Here is a 13145-nt window from a genome sequence, read left to right as displayed (position 1 = left end):
CAATTCTTGCCTCAAATATATATATATAACATAATCTAAATTATTAATAATAATCTAAAATTATTAATTATTTTTACTTCTGTAAAAAGCAGGGAGGCTAATTAGATTAAAATACACTTCTTTTTGTCTTTGGTCTTTGGATATTCAATTAAAATACTGTTTTCCAAAGTTACTTCAGTAGGTTCTTATTTCCCATCCCTCTCTTCAAAAGTGGTTATGTTATTTGTTTGTAATATAGTTGGGTTCAATTGTTTCTGTTTTGACTTTACATCTTTGTTCTTTTAATTTTATAAGTTTGTAAAACATCCACATAGTTCTACAAGTCAGAACTATATAAAAATGTATAATCAGAGAAGTCGTTCCCACTACATCTTTTACCCTACTCTCATTCCCTTTTTTTTCCCACTTTATTCTCACCCCTGAAAGTGAAACTCTCATTAATTTCTGATTTGTTCTGTTGTTTTTATTTGTGCACTAATGGGCAGGTAGACATGGAATTTCTTTTCTATATATTATATATATATATATATATATATAAAATTCATACAAATTTATTATGAAACTATGATTCTAATAAATGAGTAATGGATTAAACTGCAAAAAAAATAGTTTACAAAAAAAATGAACATGAGCAAAATATTTTGGTTGAGATCTGTCTGCATCTGTCTAGATGGTTGTCCATCAGGTAACTGCATCAGTATTTATTCACCAGTCCTCTATCAAACTGTAGAATTGTTTCCAATCTTTTCTGTTACAGATAGTGCCACAATGAATTACTTTGTGCATCAAAAAAAAAAAAAAAATTTCTAATAGATTGTGGTCCTAAATTTAATATAAATTGGAAAAAGTTGCAGATAATGCTTTAGTTTTACTAACACCTTTTTAAAAATTTTTTATTTATTTTAGTTGAAGGCTAATTACTTTACAATATTGTAGTGGTTTTTGTCATACATTGATATGAATCAGCCATGGGTTTACATGTGTTCCCCATCTTGAACCCCCCTCCCACTTCCCTCCCCATCCCATCCCTCTGGGTTATCCCAGTGTGCCAGCCATGAGCACCCTGTTTCATGCATCGAACCTGGACTGGCGATCTGTTTCACATATGATAATATACATGTTTCAATGCTATTCTCTCAGATCATCCCACCCTCGTCTTCTCCCACAGAGTCCAAAAGACTGTTCTATACCTCTGTGTCTCTTTTTCTGTCTCACATATAGGGTTATCGTTACCATTTTTCTAGATTACATATATATCTAACACCTTTCTTAAAAGCAATTTGATGATATGCCTTACTATAATTTGAACAGGTCATTCTATATAGGAAAATTATCCTAAAAATAATCAGAAAATTAAATGTGCACTTATATATCACAGTATTATTTATAATAGTAGAATATTATAAATAAATAATAGCTTTGAAGTGAATGGATGGATAATTTAAGTATCTATAACAGAATGAAACCATAATGTTATTAAGAATTTTAATGATATAGAAAAATGCTTAAAAATATGTGAGAATAGGGACTTCCCTGGCAGTCCTGTGATTAAGACTCTGTGCTCCCAATTTGGAGTGCCTGGGTTCAATCCCTGGTCAGGGAACTAGATCTCACATCTGTCATGCCACACTTAAGACTTGGGACAGCCAAATATTTTAAAAAGTAAGTGAGCATAAAATTAGGTCTTTAAGGGCTGATCAAGGTGCAATAAACTCAGTACATTCTTTCTCTTTCCCACTAATTACAACTAAAAACTTCAGCAAAAATAGATCTGTGGTCTCTGAAAACTAAATGAAAACTACTGGATTGGAAGCAGAAGTCAAATTTGGCAAACCAACTCATACAATGTTAAGTTTTCTGGTTTTATTTCTTACCCTTTTCCCCAGCTTTGAATAAAGAGTAAACACTCAGCAGAACTACTGTGGCAGCGTGGGCAGTCCAAATTCTGAGAGAAGCTTCATTTTTGGGGTAGAAGACCAAGAAAGAAAGCTGCTTTGAGTAGAAGAAAGAATTCTGGAGATAAGAGAGCTGGTAAGTACATAATTCTGTAATTCTGTATATAAACTGGCACTAGTCCTGGGCTCATCCCTAAGGTAGGGGTCCCCAGCCTCTGGGATCTAATGTCTGATGATCTGAGGTGGAGCTTGTAATAATTACAGAAATAAAGTGCACAATAAATGTAATTGTTCTTGAATCATCCCAAAACCATCTCCCCTGCCCCACTACCCCTGATCCGTGGAAAATTGTCTTCCATGAAACCGGTCCCTGGTGCCAAAAATGCTGGGGACCACTGCCCTAAGGTACACATTCGTGGGCCAGATTAAAAGCTATACAGCAAAGACATTGAGAACTAAACCACAGTATGAACTTGTGCCCAGTTTCTTCACTGGTATCTGAGTGATGCATGCATGGGGCAGGCCCTTAGCAACATAGCCAAGACTTTGACAACTAAACTGACTTTAGAACCATACCCACAAAAGAGACAGAGTTTATGGTCTGAACCTAAATGGGCTGAGTGCCTACTTTTAAAAAAATCAACATCCTTTAGTGGATTTTAAAAGGACCCATAATCTCACCATGCAATATTTGGGACAAAATCCAAAGTACTTAACATGCAAACAGTCAGGAAAATGTAATCAGTTTACAAGGGAATAATAATCAACAGATGCCAATTCTATGGTAAGACACATGTTAGAATTATAAAAGTTGTTTTTGTATTAAAATATAGTTGATTTACAATCAAGGTATATTAGTTTCAGGTGTACAGCATAGTGATTCAGTGTTTTAATAGATTATACTCCATTAAAAGTTATTACAGGATACTGGCTATAATTCCTTGTGTTATATAATATATCCTTATTACTTATCTATTTTATACATATAGTTTGCATCTTTTAATTGCATACCCTTAATTTGTCCTTCCCCTCTTCCTTTTCCCCTCTAGTAACCACTAATTTGTTTTCAATATCTGTGAGTCTGTTTCTGTTTTGAGATGTGTGTGTGTGTGTGTGTGTATCTTGTATCATTGTATTATTTTTTAGATTCCACATATAAGTGATCATCTAAGTCTTTCTCTTTGATTTATTTCACTAAGCATGATATTCTCTAGGTTCATCCACATTCCTGCAAATAGAAAAATTCCATCCTTTTTATCCTGAAATAATATTCCATTGCATGTATATATGGCATCTTCTTTATTCATTCATCTATTGATGGACACTTAGGTTGCTTCCCTATCTTGACCATTGTAAATAGTGATGGCTATGAACGCTGGTGTGCAAGTATATTTTTGACTTAGTATTATTGTTTTATATATTCCCAGGAGTGGGATTGCTTGATCATATGGTTCAGTTCAGTTCAGTTTCTCAGTCGTGTCCAACTCTTTGTGACCCCATGGACTGCAGCATGCCAGGCCTCCTTGTCCATCACCAACTCCTGGAGCTTACCCAAACTCATGTCCATCAAGTCGATGATGCCATTCAACCATCTCATCCTCCATTGTCCCCTTCTCTTTCTGCCTTCAATCTTTCCCAGCATCAGGGTCTTTTTCAATGAGTCAGTTCTTTGTATCAGGTGGCCAAAGTACTAGAGTTTCAGCTTCAGCTTCAGCATCAATCCTTCCAATGAAGATTCTGGACTGATTTCCTATAGGATTGACTGGTTTTCTCTGCTTGCAGTCCAAGGGACTCTCAAGAGTCTTCTCCAACACCACAGTTCAAAAGCATCAATTCTTCGGTGCTCAGCTTTCTTTATGGTCCAACTCTCATATCCAAACATGACTACTGGAAAAACCATAGCTTTGACTATACGGACCTTTGTTGGCAAAGTAATGTTTCTTCTTTTTAATATGCTGTTTAGGTTTGTCATAGCTTTTCATCCAAGGAGCAAGTGTCTTAATTTCATGGCTGCAGTCACCCTCTGCAGTGACTTTTAATTTTATGGCTGCAGTCACCATCTGCAGTGATTTTGGAGCCCAAGAAAATAAAGTCATATAGTAGTTCTATTTTTTAAATTTTGGGGGGAACTTTTGTATACTATAATTTTTTGAGGAATCTCTAGAAGTCATGTGGCAATTCTGTTTTTTAAATTTTTTTGAGGAACCTCTATACTGTTTTCCATAGTGCTTGCACAAATTTACATTCCCACTAACAGTGGCTCAGGGTTCCCTTTTCTCCACATCCTCTCCAATATTTATTATTTGTAGACTTTTTAAAATTCATAAGGTAAATTTATTTTTATTAATTTTTATTGGAGTATAATTGCTTTACAATGTTAGTTTCTGCTGTACAGTGAAGTGAATCAGCGATATGTATACATATATCCTCTCTTTTTTGGATTTCCTTCCCATTTAGGTTACAACAGAGAATTGAATAGAGTCCTCTGTGCTATATATTGATAGTAGATTCTCATTAGTTATCTACTTTATACATAACAGTGTATGTGTATATATATATATCAATCACGATCTCCCAGTTCATCTCACTCCTCTTCCCCCTCTGATATCCATATATCTGTTCTCAACATCTGTATGTCTGTAGACTTTTTGGTCGTAGCCATTCTGACACATATGAAGTGAAATCTCATTGAGAATTTGATTTGCATTTCCCTGATGATTAGCAATATTGAGAATCTTTTCAAGTGCCTGTTGGCCATCTGTATATTTTCTTCAGGAAAATGTCTATGCAGGTTTAGGTATTCTGCCTATTTTTTTTTTTAAATATTGAGTTGGTGATCTGTTTATATATTTTGGATATTAACCGCTTGCTGGTCATATCATTTGCAATTATTTTCTTCCAGTCAATAGGTTGTCTTTTCATTTTGTTAATGGTTTCCTTTGCTCTGCAAAAGCTTTTAACTTTAACTGGTTCCACTTGTTTAATTTTGCTTTTGTTTCTTTTGCTTTAGGAGGCAGGTCTAAAAAATATTGCTATGATTTATGCCTCTTGAAAACCTGTATGCAGGTCAGGAAGCAACAGTTAGAACTGGACATGGAACAACAGACTGGTTCCAAATAGGAAAAGGAGTACGTCAAGGCTGTATATTGTCACCCTGCTTATTTAACTTCTATGCAGAGTACATCATGAGAAACGCTGGGCTGGAAGAAGCACAAGCTGGAATCAAGATTGCCAGGAGAAATATCAATAACCTCAGATATGTAGATGACACCACCCTTATGACAGAAGGTGAAGAAGAACTAAAGAGCCTCTTCATGAAAGTGAAAGAGAAGAGTGAAAAAGTTGGCTTAAACCTCAACATTCAGAAAACTAAAATCTTGGCATCCAGTCCCATCACTTCATGGCAAATAGATGGGGAAACAGTGGAAACAGTGGCTGGCTTTATTTTTGGGGGGCTCCAAAATCACTTCAGATGGTGATTGCAGCCATGAAATTAAAAGACACTTACTCCTTGGAAGGAAAGTTATGACCCATCTAGATAGCATATTGAAAAGCAGAGATATTGCTTTTCCAACAAAGATTCGTCTAGTCAAGGCTATAGTTTTTCCAGTGGTCATGTATGGATGTGAGAGTTGGACTGTAAAGAAAGCTGAGCACCGAAGAATTGATGTATTTGAACTGTGTTGTTGGAGAAGACCCTTGAGAGTTCCTTGGACTACAAGGAGATCCAACCAGTCCATCCCAAAGGAGATCAGTCGTAGGTGTTCTTTGGAAGGACTGATGCTGAAGCTGAAACTCCAGTACGTTGGCCACCTGATGCAAAGAGCTAACTCGATGGAAAAGACCCTGATGCTGGGAAAGATTGAGGGAAGGAGGAGAAGGGGACGACAGAGGATGAGATGGCTGGATGTCATCACCGACTTAATGGACATGAGTTTGGGTAAATTCCAGGAGTTGGTGATGGACAGGGAGGCCTGGTGCGCTGTGGTTCATGGGGTTGCAAAGGGTTGGACATGACTGAGCAACTGAACTGAACTGATGTCAAAGAGTATTCTGCCTGTGTTTTCTTCTAGGAGTTTTATGGTTTCAGGTCTTATATGTGGCTCTTTAATCCATTTTAAGTTTATTTTTATATGTAGTGTGAGGAAATATTCAAATCTAATTTTTTTATATGTAGTTCTTTAGTTTTCCCAGCACCACTTACTGAAGAGATTGTCTTTTGTACACTGTATATTCTCGCCCCTTTGCTTATATATTAACTGGCCATAAGTGCATGGGTTTAATTCTGGGCTCTCTATTCTGTTCCATTGCGTTATGTGTCAGTTTTTGTGCCAGAACCATACTGTTGATTACTGTGGCTTTGTAGTGTAGTCTGAAGTCTGGGAGTATGTTACCTCTAGCTTTGTTCTTTTTTCTCAAGTTTGCTTTGGCAACTTTTGTGGTTCCATATGAATTATTTGTAATTATCCATAAGGTTAGTTATTTGAAAAATGTCATGGCTATTTTGATAGGGATTGTTTTAAATCTGTAGATAGCTTAAGTAGTATGAACACTTTAACTATTAATTCATTCAGTCCATGAACATGACATACATTTGCATTTGTTTGTACCATCTTCAGTTTCCTCCATGTAGTATCTTATACTTTCAAAGAGTATAGATCTTTCACCTACTTGGTTAAGTTTATTCCTAGTTATTTTATTCTTTTCCAAGAAAAATCTCAAATAAAAAGCATAACCTACCATCTAAAGAAGTGAGAAAAGGAAGAAAAAAAACAAAGCCCAAAGTCAGCAGAAGATAGGAAATAATAAAGACCAGAGAAGTAAATAAAACAGAAATTCAAAGAACAATAGGAAAGATCAATGAAACCAAGAGCTGGTGTTTGAAAAAGCTAAACAAAACTGACAAACCATTAGCCTGGGTAACCAAGAAGAAAAGAAAGAGGAAAAAATAAACAAAATAACAAATGATAGAAGAGAAATTACAACCAATACCACAGAGATGTAGAAAATTATAAGAGAATACTACCATCAGTTATATGCCAACAAATCAGACCACCTAGAGGAAACAGGTACATTTTTAGACATATAATCTGCCAAGACTGAACCAAGGAGAAACAGACAATTTAAACAGCTTGATAACTAGTAGTGGAATTGAACCTGTAATTTAAAAACTTCCAACAAACAAAAAGTCCAGGATTGAACAGCTTCACAGGGGAATTCTACCAAATACCTATCTTTCTAAAAATATATTTTAAAAAAAATAAAAGAATGGAACACTCCCAAATTCATTCTATGAGGCCACCATTACCCTAATACCAAAACTAGACAAAAACACTACAGAAAAGGAAGTTTATGGTTTTGTTTTTTAGTCCAAGATAGAGTGATGTTGTAGTCATTACATTGCTCCTGAATATTTTATTTGGGTGTCTCTAAAGGCTTACTGAGCCTTTTGAACACCTGGACTTTTAAAAATAGTATTGTTTTTCATATAAATAGCTCAATATTTTTAATTAACTGTTTAAAATATATTGGCTTGACCTTAAGATGAAAGGTATTAATTATCAGTCTTACAAAGGGCATTATTACATAATTCTGCAATGCTTATTAAAATTTGAAGGCAATATTTTTATTTTTTTAATATGATAGTTTTTCTAACTTGAGCTTGTAAAGTTGCAGGTGCAAAAGTATGAGTGTATTCAATAATGTCTAATAGAATTCTAACTAAGCTTTACAGGCATCATATGATCACTGTGTTTCATTGTTAAACAAGCAGCTGTAAAGTCTTGCAGACAAAGATGTTAACACAGCACATGACTGTATCTGTTCATGGCTAAATCTATCATCTATAAATAATAAATTTGTATTTAGAAATGTATCTTATTTTTCTGACCATACAAGGAATATATGCTCATTTTGAAAATTCATGAGAGCATGATGGTATAGAAAAATTAAAATCCTATTTCCAGAGACAGTCATGGTTTTAGCTTGATTTTTCTTATCTATAGTTATATATATATGTATTTGAATTCAACATCATTGCTTTATTTAATCAAAGAAAGACAAAGACATGGCTGAATATAAATTTGATTTTTTTTCAAATTCACATTGTTTTTAGAGTGCTCTTGAGTTGTTAACACAGTGTTCTTCTTTTATTGTTATTAAATTTATTTATTTTAATTGAAGGTTTATTACTTTACAGTATTGTATTGGTTTTGCCATATATCAACATGAATCCGCCACGGGTGTACACGTGCTCCCCATCCTGAACTCCCCTCTCACCTCCCTCCCCATACCATCCCTCTGGGTCATCCCAGTGCACCAGCCCCAAACATCCTGTGTCCTGCATCAAACCTGGACTAGCGATTCATTTCTTATATGATATTATACATGTTTCAATGCCATTCTCCCAAATCCTCCTACCCTTTCCCTCTCCCACAGAGTCCAAAAGACTGTTCTATACATCTGTGTCTCTTTTGCTGTCTCAAATACAGGGTTATCATTACCACCTTTAAATTCCATATATATGTGTTAGTATACTGTATTGGTGTTTTTCTTTCTGGCTTACTTCCCTCTGTATAATAGGCTCCAGTTTCATCCACCTCATTAGAACTGATTCAAATGTATTCTTTTTAATGGCTGAGTAATACTCCATTGTGTTTATGTACCACAGCTTTCTTATCCATTCATCTGCTGATGGACATCTAGGTTGCTTCCATGTCCTGGCTATTATAAACAGTGCTGCGATGAACATTGGGGTATACGTGTCTCTTTCAATTCTAGTTTCCTCGGTATGTATGCCCAGCAGTGGGATTGCTGGGTCATAAGGCAGTTCTATTTCCAGTTTTTTAAGGAATCTCCACACTGTTCTCCATAGTGGCTGTACTAGTTTGCATTCCCACCAACAGTGTAAGAGGGTTCCCTTTTCTCCACACCCTCTCCAGCATTTATTGCTTGTAGACTTTTGGATCGCAGCCATTCTGACTGGTGTGAAATGGTACCTCATAGTGGTTTTGATTTGCATTTCTCTGATAATGAGTGATGTTGAGCATCTTTTCATGTGTTTGTTAGCCATCTGTATGTCTTCTTTGGAGAAATGTCTATTTAGTTCTTTGGCCCATTTTTTTGATTGCGTCGTTTATTTTTCTGGAATTGAGCTGCAGGAGTTGCTTGTATATTTTTGAGATTAGTTGTTTGTCTGTTGCTTCATTGGCTATTATTTTCTCCCATTCTGAAGGCTGTCTTTTCACCTTGCTTATAGTTTCCTTTGTTGTGCAGAAGCTTTTAATTTTAATTAGGTCCCATTTGTTTATTTTTGCTTTTATTTCCAATATTCTGGGAGGTGGGTCATAGAGGATCCTGCTGTAATTTATGTCGGAGAGTGTTTTGCCTGTGTTCTCCTCTAGAAGTTTTATAGTTTCTGGTCTTATATTTAGATCTTTAATCCATTTTGAGTTTATTTTGGTATACGGTGTTAAAAAGTGTTCTAGTTTCATTCTTTTACAAGTGGTTGACCAGTTTTCCCAGCACCACTTGTTAAAGAGATTGGCTTTTCTCCATTGTATATTCTTGCCTCCTTTGTCAAAGATAAGGTATCCTTAGGTGCTTGGATTTACCTCTGGGCTTTCTATTTTGTTCCATTGATCTATATTTCTGCCTGTGCCAGTACCATACTGTCTTGATGACTGTGGTTTTGTAGTAGAGCCTGAAGTCAGGCAGGTTGATTCTTCCAGTTCCATTCTTCTTTCTCAAGATTGCTTTGGCTATTCTAGGTTTTTTGTATTTCCATACAAATTGTGAAATTATTTGTTCTAGCTCTGTGAAAAATACCGTTGGTAGCTTGATAGGGATTGCATTGAATCTATAGATTGCTTTGGGTAGTATACTCATTTTCACTATATTGATTCTTCTGATCCATGAACACGATATATTTCTCCATCTATTAGTGTCCTCTTTGATTTCTTTCACCAGTGTTTTCTATATATAGGTCTTTAGTTTCTTTAGGTAGATATATTCCTAAGTATTTTATTCTTTTCATTGCAATGGTGAATGGAATTGTTTCCTTAATTTCTCTATTTTCTCATTCCAATCACAAAGAAAGGCAATGCCAAAGAATGCTCAAACTGCACAATTGCACTCATCTCACACACTAGTAAAGTAATGCTCAAAATTCTCCAAGCCAGGCTTCAGCAATACGTGAACCATGAACTTCCTGATGTTCAAGCTGGTTTTAGAAAAGGCAGAGGAACCAGAGATCAAATTGCCAACATCCACTGGATCATAGAAAAAGCAAGAGAGTTCCAGAAAAACATCTATTTCTGCTTTATTGACTATGCCAAAGCCTTTGACTGTGTGGATCACAATTAACTGTGGAAAATTCTGAAAGAGATGGGAATACCAGACCAGCTGACCTGCCTCTTGAGAAATCTGTATGCAGGTCAGGAAGCAACAGTTAGAACTGGACATGGAACAACAGACTGGTTCCAAATAGGAAAAGGAGTTCATCAAGGCTGTATATTGTCACCCTGTTTATTTAACTTATATGCAGAGTACATCATGAGAAACGCTGGACTGGAAGAAACACAAGCTGGAATCAAGATTGCCGGGAGAAATACCAATAACCTCAGATATGCAGATGACACCACCTTTATGGCAGAAAGTGAAGAGGAACTCAAAGCCTCTTGATGAAAGTGAAAGTGGAGAGTGAAAAAGTTGGCTTAAAGCTCAACATTCAGCAAACGAAGATCATGGTATCCGGTCCCACCACTTCATGGGAAATAGATGGGGAAACAGTGGAAACAGTGTCAGACTTTATTTTTCTGGGCTCCAAAATCACTACAGATGGTGACTGCAGCCATGGAATTAAAAGGCGCTTACTCCTTGGAAGGAAAGTTATTACCAACCTAGATAGCATATTCAAAAGCAGAGACATTACTTTGCCAACAAAGGTTCGTCTAGTCAAGGCTATGGGTTTTCCTGTGGTCATGTATGGATGTGAGAGTTGGACTGTGAAGAAAGCTGAGCGCCAAAGAATTGCTGCTTTTAAACTGTGGTGTTGGAGAAGACTCTTGAGAGTCCCTTGGACTGCAAGGAGATCCAACCAGTCCATTCTGAAGGAGATCAGCCCTGGGATTTCTTTGGAAGGAATGATGCTAAAGCTGAAACTCCAGTACTTTGGCCACCTCATGCAAAGAGTTGATTCATTGGAAAAGACCCTGATGCTGGGAGGGATTGGGGGCAGGAGGAGAAGGGGACTACAGAGGATGAAATGGCTGGATGGCATCACTGACTCGATGGATGTGAGTCTCAGTGAACGCCAGGAGTTGGTGATGGACAGGGAGGCCTGGTGTGCTGTGATTCATGGGGTCGCAAAGAGTCGGACACGACTGAGTGACTGATCTGATCTGATTTTCTCATTATTAGTGTATAGGAATGCAAGGGATTTCTGTGTGTTGATTTTATATCCTGCAACTGTACTATATTCACTGATTAGCTCTAGCAATTTTCTGGTGGAGTCTTTAGGGTTTTCTATGTAGAGGATCATGTCATCTGCAAACAGTGAGCGTTTTACTTCTTCTTTTCCAATTTGGATTCCTTTTATTTCTTTTTCTGCTCTGATTGCTGTGGCCAAAACTTCCAAAACTATGTTGAATAGTAGTGGTGAAAGTGGACACCCTTGTCTTATTCCTGACTTTAGGGGAAATGCTTTCAATTTTTCACCATTGAGGATAATGTTTACTGTGGGTTTGTCATATATAGCTTTTATTATGTTGAGGTATGTTCCTTCTATTCCTATTTTCTGGAGTTTTTATCATAAATGGATGTTGAATTTTGTCAAAGGCTTTCTCTGCATCTATTGAGATAATCATATGGCTTTTATTTTTCAATTTGTTAATGTGGTGAATTACATTGATTGATTTGTGGATATTGAAGAATCCTTGCATCCCTGGGATAAAGCCCACTTGGTCATAGTGTATGATCGTTTTAATGTGTTGTTGGATTCTGATTGCTAGAATTTTGTTAAGGATTTTTGCATCTATGTTCATCAGTGATATTGGCCTGTAGTTTTCTTTTTTTGTGGCATCTTTGTTAGGTTTTGATATTAGGGTGATGGTGGCCTCATAGAATGAGTTTGGAAATTTGCCTTCCTCTGCAATTTTCTGGAAGAGTTTAATTAGGATAGGTGTTAGCTCTTCTCTAAATTTTTGGTAGAATTCAGCTGTGAAGCCGTCTGGACCTGGGCTTTTGTTTGCTGGAAGATTTTTGATTACAGTTTCAATTTCCGTGCTTGTGATGGGTCTGTTAAGATTTTCTATTTCTTCCTGGTCCAGTTTTGGAAAGTTGTACTTTTCTAAGAATTTGTCCATTTCTTCCACATTGTCCATTTTATTGGCATATAATTGCTGATAGTAGTCTCTTATGATCCTTTGTATTTCTGTGTTGTCTGTTGTGATCTCTCCATTTTCATTTCTAAGTTTATTGATTTGATTTTTCTCCCTTTGTTTCTTGATGAGTCTGGCTAATGGTTTGTCAATATTATTTATCCTTTCAAAGAACCAGCTTTTGGCTTTGTTGATTTTTGCTATGGTCTCTTTTGTTTCTTTTGCATTTACTTCTGCCCTAATTTTAAAGATTTCTTTCCTTCTGCTAACCCTGGGGTTCTTCACTTCTTCCTTTTCTAGTTGCTTTAGGTGTAGAGTTAGGTTATTAATTTGACTTGTTTCTTGAGGTGTGCCTGTATTGCTATGAACTTTCCCCTTAGCACTGCTTTTACAGTATCCCATAGATTTTGGGTTGTTGTATTTTCATTTTCATTCGTTTCTATGCATATTTTGATTTCTTCTATGATTGTTGGTTATTCAGCAGTGTGTTGTTCAGCCTCCATATTGGAATTTTTAATAGGTTTTCTTCTGTAATTGAGATCTAATCTTACTGCATTGTTAACACAGTCTTCTATTTTTAAATTAATTTTTATTTGAGTAAATTTCCTTTACAATGTTGTATTAGTCTCTGCTGTACAGCAATGCAAATCAGCAATGTGTGTATCTATATCCCGTCTTTTTTGGATTTCCTTCCCATTTAGGTTGCCACAGGCCATTGAGTTGAGTTCCTTGTGCCATACAGTAGGTTCTCATTGTACATAGTCATGTCTGACTCTTTGTGACCCTATGGACTATACAGTCCATGGAATTCTCCTGGTCAGGATACTGGAGTGGGTAACCTTTCCCTTCTCCAGGGGATCTTCCCAACCCA

At 36.3% G+C, this 13145-nt stretch overlaps 1 protein-coding gene across 1 annotated transcript in view; it reads left to right on the top strand.

Annotated features, from left to right (window-relative positions):
• Positions 1-1534: 1534 nt before the first annotated feature.
• TRPM6 (transient receptor potential cation channel subfamily M member 6) overlaps positions 1535-13145 on the top strand; it is a 191138-nt gene continuing 179527 nt past the window's right edge. Inside the window, exon 1 of the mRNA XM_006057219.4 lies at positions 1535-2031. The gene's annotated coding sequence lies outside the window, so the exon portion shown is untranslated. The remainder of the gene's footprint in view (positions 2032-13145) is intronic.

Source organism: Bubalus bubalis, chromosome 3, assembly GCF_019923935.1.
Source record: "Bubalus bubalis isolate 160015118507 breed Murrah chromosome 3, NDDB_SH_1, whole genome shotgun sequence".
Taxonomy (NCBI): domain Eukaryota; kingdom Metazoa; phylum Chordata; class Mammalia; order Artiodactyla; family Bovidae; genus Bubalus; species Bubalus bubalis.
Note: the sequence above shows the minus strand (reverse complement) of the source record. Positions and strands in the feature narration are given on the sequence as shown.